Source organism: Sapajus apella, unplaced genomic scaffold (genome assembly GCF_009761245.1).
Source record: "Sapajus apella isolate SASKATOON/1434 unplaced genomic scaffold, GSC_monkey_1.0 scaffold18, whole genome shotgun sequence".
Classification (NCBI taxonomy): domain Eukaryota; kingdom Metazoa; phylum Chordata; class Mammalia; order Primates; family Cebidae; genus Sapajus; species Sapajus apella.
In genome coordinates this window covers 16,065,915-16,079,220 of record NW_022436958.1, presented here as the reverse complement: position 1 = coordinate 16,079,220, position 13,306 = coordinate 16,065,915, and the positions used below count along the sequence as shown (strand labels likewise).

Sequence of the window (13,306 nt, the reverse complement as noted above, 5' to 3'; positions counted from 1 at the left end):
CCTTGACCTCCCGAAGTACTTGAATTATAAGCATGAGCCACCGTACCTGAACTCTTTCAATTTTTTGGTAAAGATTTTGGTATATAATGTACATACAGAAAAGTATACAAATCATGTCAATTTTTTTAAAAAACTAAATTGAACACATCTATATTACAACCATAAAGATCAGTCACACAGCCCTCCAGAGGCTTCCTTTCATTTTCCTCTTTGTCATTACTTTCAAAGGTAATCATTATTCTGACAAAGTACCATAAATCAATTTCAGCTGCTTTTATACATCATGTAGTAGAATTTGTGTATTTTTTTTTATCACTAACTAGACTGGTAATTGTTTAAGACAGAGTCTGTGTCATATTTTTTATTATATTTCAAAGTTTTGACTATAGTTTTATTTAGGGTGATAATTAGATATTTATTGAGTCAAATTGCCTGCAATGTGGCATAGCAAGTTATTAGAAGGGAAGAATCAGGCTGGGTGCAGTGGTTCATGACTATAATCCCAACATTTTGGGAGGCCCAGGCCAGAATATTGCTTGAGCCCAGGAGTTCAAGACCAGCCTGGACAACATGGTGAAACCTGTCTCTACAAAAATTAGCCAGGTCTGATGCCATAGGCCTATAGACCTAGCTACTTGGGAGGCTGAGGCAGGAGGCTTGCCTGAGCCCAGGAGATAGAGGATACAGTGAACTGAGATCATGCCACTGCCGTCCTGCCTGGGTGACAGAGAAGGACCCTGTCTCAAAAAAAAAAAAAAAAAAAAAAAGAAAAGAAAGAAGAATTAATATGGAGTAATAGCCAAATGCCACATTAGGTAGCAGTGAAGAATAAGCTAAACCATGAGCCCAGAAGATCTCTCAGGTAGGAAAAATGGCACTGTCGTCACCATTACTTGTAGAGGAGAAGTCGAGGTTAGAGAGGACTGGGGGGCACTTTGCTGTCTTCAATGGAAGGGTATAAAAATGCGGAGTAATAAAACTTTTAACTTGGAAAAGCAAAATCCTACTCCAAGAAAGTAGCATCAACATCACCACCAGCAGCAGCAGCAGCAGCCACCACCACCGCCAATACCTGCAAATGGGCAACAGGCCAGAAGCCAAAATGAAGGCTTGACTATTACCTGAAGAATTTTAGGAAATCAGGAGAGAAGACCTTCACCCAACGAAGCCATCTTTTTGTGGAAAATCTTCCTCTCCACATCACTCAGGAAGAAATGAGGAAACTACTTGAGAAATATGGAAAGGTGTGTGAAGTCTTCATTCATAAGGATAAAGGATTTAGCTTTATCCACTTGGAAACACAAACCCTAGAGGAGATTGCCAAAGTGGGGCTGGACAATATGCCACTCCGAGGGAAGCAGCTGCGTGTTGCCTGCCATAGTGCATTGCTTACAGTTTGAAACCTTCCCCAGTATGTGTCCAACAAACTGCTGAAGAAGCCTTTTCTGTGTTTGGCCAGGTGGAGATGGCTGTAGTCATCATTGTGGATGATTGAGGAAGGCCCTCGGGAAAAGGCATTGTTGAGTTGTCAGGGAAGACAGCTGCTCAGAAAGCTCTGGACAGATGCAGTGAAAGCTCCTTCCTGCTAATCACATTTCCTCATCCTGTGACTGTGGAGCCAATGGACCAGGTAGATGATGAAGAGGGACTTCTAGAGAAGCTGGTTATAAAGAACCAGGATTTTAAAGGAACAAGAGCAGTCACCCAGATTTGCACAGCCTGGCTCCTTTGAGTATGAGTATGCCATGCGCTGGAACGCACTCACTGAGATGGAGAAGCAGCAGCAGGACCAAGTGGACTGCAACATCAAGGAGGCTCCTGAAGCTGGAGATGGAGATGGAGACGCCATGAGCACCACGTCACGCTAAAGAGACAGGATTTGATGAGGCGTCAAGAAGAACTTCGGAGGATGGAAGCGCTGCATAACCAAGAGGTGCAAAAACGAAAGCAACTGGGGTACAGGCAGGAGGAAGAGCACAGGCGCGGTTAAGAAGAGATACGGCGGCAGCAAGAAGAAATGACACAGCGACAGCAGGAAGGATTCAAGGGAACCTTCCTGGATGCGAGACAGCAGGAGATTCGGATGGGTCAGATGGCTATGGGAGGTGCTATGAGCATAAACAACAGAGGTGCCATGCCCCCTGCTCCTGTGCCATCTGGTACTCCAGCTCCTCCAGGACCTGCCCACTATGATGCTGGATGGAACCTTGGGATTGACCCCACCAACAACTGAACGCTTTGGTCAGGCTGCTACAATGGAAGGAATTGGGGCCATTGGTGGAACTCCTCCTGCATTCAACCAGGCAGCTCCTGGAGCCGATTTGGCTTCAAACAAACGTCGCTGATACTAATAAAGTTGCAGTGTCTAGTTTCTCAAAACGCTTAAAAGAAGGACCCTTTTTGGACGAGCCAGAATTCTACCCTGGAAAAGTGTTAGGGATTCTTTTCAATAGTTAGATCTACCCTGCCTGTACTATAGGAAGTATGCTGGAGGCAGAGGGCAAGGGAGGGGTGGTATTAAACAAACCAATTATGTGTGGTATATTGTTTAATCAGTTCTGTGTGGTGCAATCCTGAAGTCTCAGATGTGATTGTCGACGGCCTGGGGAAACCATGGCAAAGTGGATCCAGTTAGAGCCCATTAATCTTGATCATTCCGTTTTTGTTTTTGTCCATCTTGTTTCATTTTCTTGCTTCCGTGTGCCAGTACTTACCTAAGTGATTTCACTTGATCCCGATAGCAACCCTGAAGGCAGGGAATATTATTTCTCTCATTTTGAAGAAACTAACGTTAAATAAGCGGCTGTGGCTGTGGCTGGGCGCAGTGGCTCATGCCTGTAATTCCAGCTCCAAGGTAGGCGTATTGCTTGAGCCCATAAGTTTGAGACCAGCCTGGACAACACAGGGAGAACTCATCTAAACACACACACACACACACACAAACACGCACACACACACACAATTAGCAGAGTGTGGTTGCTCTCACATGTGGTGTCAGCTACTAGGGAAGTTGAGGTATGAGGATCACTCTAACCCAGGAGGCTGAGAGTGTAGTGAGCTGTGATGGTGCCACTGCACTTCAGCCTGGGCTGAGTTAGACCCTATCTCAAAACAAAACAAAAAAAAGAAAGAAAAGAAAAATACCTGGCCTTCTCAATGTCCTTGGGAATAACTGCAGAATTATTGACTGCTTGAGACTAGTAGTTTACTCTCTTGTATGTGTGCACATTTCTGCTTCGACCAACTAAATTCTAATTCTCAACAAGTCATTGTGTTTATTCATTTTGTTGTTGTTATGAAAAAATTAAAGAAATAAAGAATGGCTGGCTACTCCATAGGCAGAGCAGTCAATTGTGTTTATTCTTAGAACTGTTTATGCCCATCAGCCGGGCGCGGTGGCTCAAGCCTCTAATCCCAGCACTTTGGGAGGCCGAGGCGGGTGGATCACGAGGTCAAGAGATCGAGACCATCCTGGTCAACATGGTGAAACTCCGTCTCTACTAAAAATACAAAAAATTAGCTGGGCATGGTGGTGCATGCCTGTAATCCCAGCTACTCAGGAGGCTGAGGCAGGAGAATTGCCTGAACCCAGGAGGCGGAGGTTGCGGTGAGCCGAGATCGCGCCATTGCACTCCAGCCTGGGTTAAAACAGCGAAAACGCCGGCTCAAAAAAAAAAAAAAAAAAAAAAAGAACTGTTTATGCCCATTGTACTAGTGATTATAACTAGTTGATTTAATTAAAGAGATGAATATGCATGCAAACTTATAAAAAATAACTTGGACTGCTTTAGAAAAACTCAGAAAAGCAAAACAATGAAAAAGAAATTGTGTGATTAAAAGAAAGGAAAAAATTGTGGAAACAATCATAAAAATCTAGAAGGCTTTTGCATTCAAGATGCATCCCAAGTGTATTGAAGTTACTGCTGCTCTTTCAAGAAAGGAAATGTGGAAATTTTCTACCACTAATTATGGGTGTGGTTTATGAAAGGCAAAAACAAAACAAAAAGCAGAGCAGAACTCCATTCAAGAGATCTATACTAGAAGAAAAGATCTTGGCTAAACATCAAAATGTTGGCAGATAAATACAAATTTACATGTTTTAAGGTACATATGCATCACTTTCTTGGGATTTTCACTTAAATCAACCCTCTTTGATTAGAAGATCCACAACCACTCTCAACTCAAACTTGTTAAATCTGCCACTTACATTAACAGTACAAATTAGAGTGCTTGCTCAGCAAGCAACCAGCGCATAATAAGAGCTCAATAAACCTTAGCTCTTATTATTACTAGCCAATAATAAACCTTAGCTCTTATTATTACTTTACATTATTACTGATGTAAAGTAGAACTAGTAATTGCTGGGACAAACTTGGACAAAGAAGGGTAAAGTGACACTAGCCATCCCAATTAATTCAAACTGGATGCAAATCTCAGATTCTTGCCAAAATATGATGATGTTAACTGGGTATTGGCTTTTCCCTCATCCAGTGTTACAGTCTAGGAATGCTCCCCTTGAATAGAGGAATTTTTTTTTAACTTTTCAAAAGAAATCTCATAAAGTCTAATGTGGACTGGTTTATGTCAGGTCCTGGCAGAGTTAATTTGGGGGTGGCAGGCAGGAACTTCTTGAAATAAGTGACTTCGGTGAGAAACTGCAGCCCAGACATGTCTTTGTGAGAATGCTGTTATAAGGACATTGTGTTTCATTTCTGCCTCTCCTTACAGTTCATTTTTAATTATTGATGTCACTCTTTCCTTCTCTCTCCACCCAAACGAATATAACATTTAAACATTAAAGAGACTAAAGAGCCAGTGACTGAATTTTTAAAAAGAATTAACAATTAAAATAAATTCATTATTAAACTTGGTTACCTCCTGAGCTACAACTTGCTCCCTCACTTTCGTTGCGGGCAGGGATTATAGAAACTTTGTCATTTCAGAACACTATTCACCCTCCATCCAAGCTAGCTCGAAGGGCCACAGCAATGGAGAGCAGCAAAAAGAAACGTGAATGTCAGTGAGTATGTCCTTGAGTAACTGGTCGCAGTTCAACTATTTCCCTCATGTTACCCATCTGTGCTATATGTGTTTTCTTATAGAGTCAGAGCTAAGGTTTACCTTTAAATGCATGACAACATTATCAAGATATGATTTCCCTGGGAAATATATGGAATAGTCCAGCATTTGTATGTGTGTCTGACAGTGAGAAAAATGGTGAGAATTGTATACACATATGACATTGATGGACCCCTAAGTTCCTATGTTACTTTTTAAAGCAGAAAGCTCTCCTAGCAAGTGTCTACCAAAATATTAGATCTCTAGATCAAATACTTTGACTAAATTTTGCAGACATTCACACACACAAACTTCAAAACAGTTACAGAAGTAATATCGTGGACTAGGCTCTGCCCATCATCTTGCCTCCTCCCACACTTAGGCATACATATGCATTAGCTCAGAACCCGTTGGCAGCACTCAGATAACACAGGAAAGTGAATGAACCCATCACCTAACTAGGCCAGGTTCCTGTGTTTCTGACTATTCTGTTTGCCCTATTTTCTGAACACTTACTACCTTGCACAACCTAACACCAGACTGTGCAGCGTGTCCCCAGTTTTAAGTACATGTCTTTGAGAATCTCTTACACAGCCAGACTAAGCTTTTTGAAGACAGGACAATGTCTTATACTTAGCTTATATATTCTTTCATGCCTAGCACAAAACTCAACAAGAGATTGAGTGTTAAGAGGAGGATGTAAGCCAGGCACGTGGCTCACGCCTGTAATCCCAGCACTTTGGGAGGCTGAGGCGAGCGGATCACCTGAGGTTGGGAGTTTGAGACTAGCCTGATCAACATGGAGAAACCCCGCCTCTACTAAAAACACAAAATTAGCTGAGCGTGATGGTAGCACATGCCTGTAATCCCAGCTACTCAGGAGGCTGAGACAGGAGAATTGCTTAAACTCGGGAGGCGGAGGTTGCAGGGAGCCAAGATCTCGCCATTGCACTCCAGCCTGAACAATGAGAGTGAAACTCTATCTCGAAAAAATAAAAAAAGAAAAGGACATATCAGACGAACATAAATGACTGTTCTACCCTGAACCCAAACAGCACCAAAGCCCTTCTTGGTTCAGGTCACCAGCTGTGTCACCTTCCAAAGGTTTTGACTGGCCATTTGTAGAAATCACTGTCCTCCCCAGAAGTCGTATTTGTGTTTGTAAAAGAGATTACCTTGATGTAAAATGAAACTAATTCCACCACTGCCAAAGTAGGGCCAGTTGCCTACATGTTTTTTCAAAATGCAATTCATTTCAACCAATTTTATTATCCCCTAAGCCAGCTGCCAATGATGCCAACTGAAAAACCCAGATATCCTGGCTCTAGAGTTGGTCCTCCCAACAACTGGGTACCCCCCACTGAATACAAAGGAGCCTCATTTGTTTCTTTCCCACCACCCTCACTGTCAGCATTCTCTATCAGGGTAAATTTCAAATAACTCTGGGAACTTCTATACTTAGTTAAACTTCCTAGTCTCCCCAAATTTCTTGCCATATCCTGAGAGTGGGATAGGGAATCTATTCAAGGATGTTGGCCTATTTACATGGGCAGTACTTATGTGCTTAGAGTTATCAAGGATATAAAAGGGGCATGGGCCAATGGGCTCCTGCCCCCAAGTCATTTATAACTTGGAAAAACAAGGCTTCTCAAATAACTGGGGACCAAGCCAATATCCAATCACATGACAACAAGACATACGTGTCTAGGAGAATGACAGAGTGAATGGAATAGGGACCTAGGAAAAGACCGTCAAGCAGAACCCACTCAAGGCTAGCGATCATGTATTCAAAATGAGACTAACTGGCATGGTGACATTTTCTTTCAGTCAGTCATGCTCAGCTACATAACGGCAGTTGCACCATAGGCAGAAAGTTGAAGCTATGCCTGGACTAGGTTTAGTTAAGCACGTATTATAAGCAAGAGTTGAAAATATATGCAAAGGAATGATTCTAATAATCAACCATGGAGGTCACTTACACCAGGTACAGAGGAAATGTGAGAGATGTGAGGACAATGAAACGGTATCATTCAATCGTAGCCCACAATAGGCATAAAGGAGTGTTGGAGTCAGGGTGCAAGAGGAGCCATGTGAGTAGCGTCTATATGTGCGTGGTAGAAAGTCACAAAAGGCACAGTTCATATGGGCCAGGGAGCAGGTGGCCCACATAAACTGTGGAGGATTTAGGCTGAGAATAAAGAACATAGAAATAAAGTTGATTAGACTAAAAAGAGGACATAGAATATTCTAAATTGGAGCATACACGAGTAAGGGTGCAGAATCTATACTAAAGGTAATGGATTTAGAAAATAGGAAACCAGGCTTACTGGGATGTAAAGTTCAATTTCCTTAGTGGTAGAGCATAAATTTTGAAAAGCATTGTTAGACTATGACTCAGGTACAGGGAGTTCGAGGACTGTTTTATCTTCCAAATATTCCAAAATGAGTTGTAATCATTTTCCTCGGTTTGCTGGTGAGTGTGAATAAGGTCTCTGCAATTTAAATTAACAATATTGCCTCTGTTTGAAAACCTTGTCACATTTTATCAGTAACCTTCCCCCTGGTTCTAGCACCTTTTATTGGCTCCCTATGGTGAATTTATGTGTTTGCCTTACAGTGTTCTGTGTTGAATAATTTAGTGCTGTTACAGCTAACTGCAGAGATTCAATATATATTTCAAAGTTTCTAACAATCTCACCAAAAACATCCAACTGAATAAATTCACACAGAGACCTAGAGTTAGTCATTGCCATTGTCAATTGAAAATCAAACTCCTGCCAGGCACTGTGGCTCACACCTGTAATCCCAGCCTTTGGGAGGCCAAGCCCATGGATCACTTGTGATCAGGAGTTCAAGACCAGCCTGGCCAACATGGTGAAACCTCGCCTCTACTAAAAATACAAAAATTAGCTGGACATGGTGGTACATGCCTGTAATCCCAACTATTTGGGTGGCTGAGGCAGGAGAATCGCTTGAACCGGGGAGGCAGAGGTTGTGATGAGCCGGGATCACACCATTGCACTCTAGCCTGGGCAAGGGTGAAACAATGTCTCAAAAAAAAAAAAAAAAAAAAAAAAAAAAAAAAAAAAAAAAAAAAAAAAGAAAAGAAAAAGAAAAAGTAAAAAGAAAAGCAAGCCCCCCAAATGCTTAAACTTTATATAACTACAATCAGTTCTCCGTATCTTACATTATTCATTCATTCATTCAACATTTGGGCACCAACTAGAAGTTGAGAACGATGATAGATGATGGAAATGTGGAAATGAAAGGCTCAGTCCTTCCCAGGCATGTAGGTAAGACAAACAAGTAAAAGATAATAATATTAGTGCTATGACGGAGGACAACATGGGGGCAAGTAGGCAAGTGTTCCTTGCTTGGATGCAGACGGGAAGTCACAGAAGATGTCTGATATCTGAGCTAAGTTTTGAAATTCCGGCAGCAGTTATTTAACCAGCTATGAAACAGCTGAGTGGGTTACTGGAGGAGGTAAAGTCATGTGCAAAGGTTCAAATGAGAGAAAGACCCATATGAGACAGTAAGGAAGTTCCCAATTGATTTGGCATCTTGGAGCATCAAGTGGGAAGAGTGACAGAGCTGAGGTAGGAGAGATTAGCAGGGACAGATTTTAAAGACTGCATTCTGCAGCACACTGGAAGCACCGTGGAGAGACACTGATAAAATTTAAGCATCTTATGGCAGGGTGGGAGATTTGGGCAAGGCAATTAGTTAATTAACTTTTGCAGTCATTCAGGTGAGAAATGATAGGACTTTGAAGAGATGGGGATGTAAAAGAGGAAACAAACACTACAGTTGCTTCGGAAGTAGTGTCTGGTAGGTTTGATAATTGGCCTAGTTTGTTATAAGAACTTATGGAGGAAAGAAACCAGGTGATGCTTTTCTTTCTCCTAAAAGACCAAAGATCTCACTGGAGGTATAAAGTCAATTTATATTTTCGACAGGTAACTTTACAACTGTGAAATTCAAGTAAAATGTTGAACCATGAAGCTTCTCTTTTATCCAGGGTAGGGTGAGGTTTTCTAGATTTGCGCTGTTGGGCTTGTAGTTTCCAGAAGAAAGTTTGGACAGACTGTCCTTTTAAAGAATCTAAATTTATTTATTAAACGTATTCTTTTTATGATAACGAAAAATGAATTGCTTTACTTTCTTTCTGTTTGTCAGATCTTTAAAAATGCTATATGGCAGCTGGGTGCAGTGGCTCACACCTGTAATCCCAGCACTTTGGGAGGCCGAGGAGGGTGTATCATGAGGTCAGGAGTTCAAGACCAGTCTGGCCAATATGGTGAAACCCTGTCTCTACTAAAAAAAAAAAAAAAAAAAAAAATTAGCTGGGTATGACGGCACCCACCTGCAGTCCCAGCTACTTGGGAGGCCGAGGCAGAAAAATCGCTTGAACTCGGGAGATGGAGGTTGCAGTGAGCCAAGATCGCCCCACTGCACTCCAGCCTGGCAACAGAGTGAAACTCCTTCTCAAAAAAAAAAAAAAAAAAAAGCTATATAGCTAGAGCTACTACACCTATATCCCAACTATAATACCTTCCTTATCTGATTGTGAGGCAAGAGTAGTAGTTCAGTCTTCTTTGCAGCTTCAGCAGGATGAGGAAATAAGGTGTAGAGAGTTGCAACATGTTGCTAGTATGATGAGATCACATTTGTCTTCAACACAGAAGATATCGTTGCCATCTTTACAATTAGTTTTTTTTTTTTTTACTTAAAATTCATCCATATATGCTCAGATTCCAAATGACAAAAGCCATTCATTTTTGACTACTTCAAGTGAAATGGAGTCAGTGTTCGAAGAAGAGATTACAGGATTACAGCTGTTAAGTCTTTTCCCCTGGGGAGTGAGTGGCAGTTTAGTAGCAACCATGTGGTTCTGCCACACGGCTAGATCACAGCACCACATCCCTGGTGTCAGAGTGGGGCTGACACCAAGTGGGGACCAGAAATCATAAGAGATAAAGGAAAGGAGAAAACTGTCATTTGAAAGGAAAAAGAAACAAAGAACAGAAAGAAAACTCCTGAAACTCCAAGTTTTTCGGTTTAAAGAGACAACGTAGGATGTAAGAAAAGCTGCTTCATGTCCCACTTCTGCTGAGTCCTGCTGACTGCTTCTCTTTGCCTCACTTTTCTTTGCTAACCACAGGCAAGATGCTACAGTGCACAACTGGAAGAGTGACCTCTGTCCTGGTGCCAAACGGATGACTAAAACAAGCCTAGAGAACCAAATCATTGTCTTTGGACTAAAACACCCATTTTGTTCATTTGAGGCTTGTGACTTCCTTTTGGATCACTGTCTTGAGATGCCCACATGTGGCCTCCAAAGCTCTTTCTTGCATAAGTTTATTTTTCAAAAAGCAATATATGCCATATGTTCAAGTGTTTAATAACAGTTCTTTTTCTTGGCTGCAAGCTAGGGGATGAATAGAAGTGCGGCCTAGGAAATACGATAAAGAACACACTTAGTTGCATCTCTTCAGGAATTTAAGTTGCTTTAAAACATGTGCTAAGAATTCTTTGCCTGATCTTTGGGAGGAGTAATTTGAAAGTTTCAGTGTTTTGTCACCATTTTTCAGATGTAGAAAGGAAGTAGGCTAGTTAAGCAAGCCTGGCATGCAATTTAAAAATGTATCAGGGTCCAAGGAAATGTTTTTTAACCATTACTGACCCTTCAACTTTTTCATGTTCTCACTTAAAGTTCATAGTTATTATCTTTGCCTCATCCCACTATATTAGGCTAAGAATTACAGTACCTAAGCCTTCCCAAGAATACAAAAGCCATCTAAGGTCCAGCTGTATCAGTTATCATTCTTTTGATTACAAGATGCAGAAATACATTTCAAATGGGCTTAAGCAAAAAGCAGTAGTTATTGGTTCATATAACTAAAGCCAGGGAATATATCTAGCTTCAGGCATGGCTGGATCAAGATGCTTGCATGATGATGTATGAAATCTGTCTTTTTCTTCAAGTTACAGATCTGCTTTCCTTTATGTTGGCTTCATTTTCTGATATGGTGGCAAGATGATTATCAGCAGACCAGGCCTGGCAATACCATTAGAAAGAGATTCAATTTCTATGTAATCCTTTTAGCAATTTCAGGCAAGGCTCTCATTGACCTGACTTAGGTCATATGCCCATTCTCGAACCAGTCACAGTGTCAAGGGCTTGAAATATGTTTAACTAGCCCTCATTGGAGCCAAAGTTGGGTCTAGCCTCACTGAAACCACAAGGACAGTTTGAACAGTTGCATAGTTACCCAAAAGACAGTTACCGATACCAAAATGATAATGGATGTTTGTAGCAGGCACTGTTGGCTGCTTATTCAAAATCTACTTTCCTCTTCTTCCTTGCTAACTGAACCCTATGTTTAGGTATATACCCTTCTCCATGTGGCTATGGGCTCAGGTAAGGGATGAGAGAGGAGGGTGGCAGCTAGGTACAAAGTGTCAGGGCCTAAATAGGAAAGCGCGGGGGGGCATCCTAATCACAGGACAACACTGACATCATGTTGAAGCTCAAGTGTATTAAGCCAAGGGCATCCATGCAAAGAAGAGGGTGATCATGGCCTGTGGAAGGATGATTATCTTCAGGGCAATAATCAAAGACATAATATATTACAAACTGGGCAAAGTGGCTCACGCCTGTAATACCTGGACTTTGGGAGGCCAAGGTGGGTGGATCACCTGAAGTCAGGAGTTCGAAACTAGCCTGGCCAACATGGTGAAATGCCATCTCTTCTAAAAATACAAAAATTATCCAGGCATAGCGGTGGGCACCTGTAACTTCAGCTACTCAGGAGGTTGAGGCAGGAGAATCACTTAAACCTGGGAGGTGGAGGTTTCAGTGAGCTGAGGTCATGCCACGGCACTTCAGCCTGGTGAAAGAGCAAGACTCTGTGTCAAATAAAAAAAAAAAATAGTAAACCCTATGGGGTTGGATTGGAACTGAAGGCATTGTGAATTTATGGTTTTCCACTTACATAGAAATAGAGAGAAATAAATATAGATATAAATATGAGTGTGTGTGTGCGTATACATACCTACATGCATAATATGTACGTATGCTATCTGGATCTGTTCACAGAAAGGTTCTGGGAACAGTAGTATCTCATGGTAATGAGCACACCTATTGCTCAACAGTTGTCTTCTAAACGCCATTCTCTATTAAAAGGCACTGGTGTTCTTTATCAATGGCTGATTCCAGGTCTGGGCAAGGAAAATACAAGATGAGCCTAGAGTAACATGTAGTGCCAAAAACTGAGGACGTGCTCCTGGATAAGGGCATCTTGAAGGGACACATGAACCAACTTTAAGGGGCTCCAAATGGCTAATCTGGGATGATTTGAGAACAAAATACATAATCTTAGGAATGATTTATAACTCACTGCATAAAGTAAGAATTTGAGTTCATACTATTGCAAATAAACAAATGGGGAAGAAGCAAATACTATTGTAAATAAACAAATGGGGAAGAAGCAAAAGTTCTCTCCTACAACAGAATTTTAACTAATAAATATAGAAAGAATGGTAAAAACAGAAAACAACCATTTGGCAAACACAGCTGTAATAATTGTTTCAGGCAAGACTCATCAACAGATGCTAAAATTAGAGGACAAAGTATAATAAGCCGTTTGCCTACAATGTCTCAAAGTATCTCTCCACAAATCGGTTACTCCAAGAAAGACACAACAGAACTTCTGCAGTTTTTTTGGACGAAAATACAAAACTTCAATCTAATCGTGAGAAAACATCACACAAACTAAAATTAATAGAGGTCTACAAAATAATTGAGCAAGACTCTTAAGAAACGTCAAGGTTAGGAAAATCAAAGACCTATAAATGGTTCCAGAATAAAGGAAACTCTAGACTGGTAGTTTGGATTGTAGACCAGAAAAAATTAATTAGTGGGACAATTGGTAACATTTGAATAAGATCCATAGATTATTTGGAATATATTAGATTAAGAATAATCTATTAAAATTAACTTTACCTGTTTTTTTTTTTTTTTAAACTTTCAACAAGGTTACTTAAGACAATTTTAAATTACAGTAGTCCCCCTGGCTCATCCAAGGAAATAAATTCCAAGACCCACAGAAACTACCCAAAACCACAGATAGTACCAAACCTGAGTGCCACCAACCAGAACATGTTTCTGTTCCTGTCCTCCACCCATAAATTTAATGAATTTTATATCTTAACTAAGCTCTTGTCATACACTGTGGCTGTTAAC

General features: G+C 41.0%; 1 pseudogene across 1 annotated transcript; it reads left to right on the top strand.

The window, feature by feature from the left end:
• Positions 1–901: 901 nt before the first annotated feature.
• On the top strand, positions 902–2,542 carry LOC116557013 (annotated as a pseudogene). The gene has a single exon (XR_004271318.1). The product of XR_004271318.1 is annotated as a non-POU domain-containing octamer-binding protein pseudogene (transcript).
• The last annotated feature ends 10,764 nt before the right edge of the window (positions 2,543–13,306 follow it).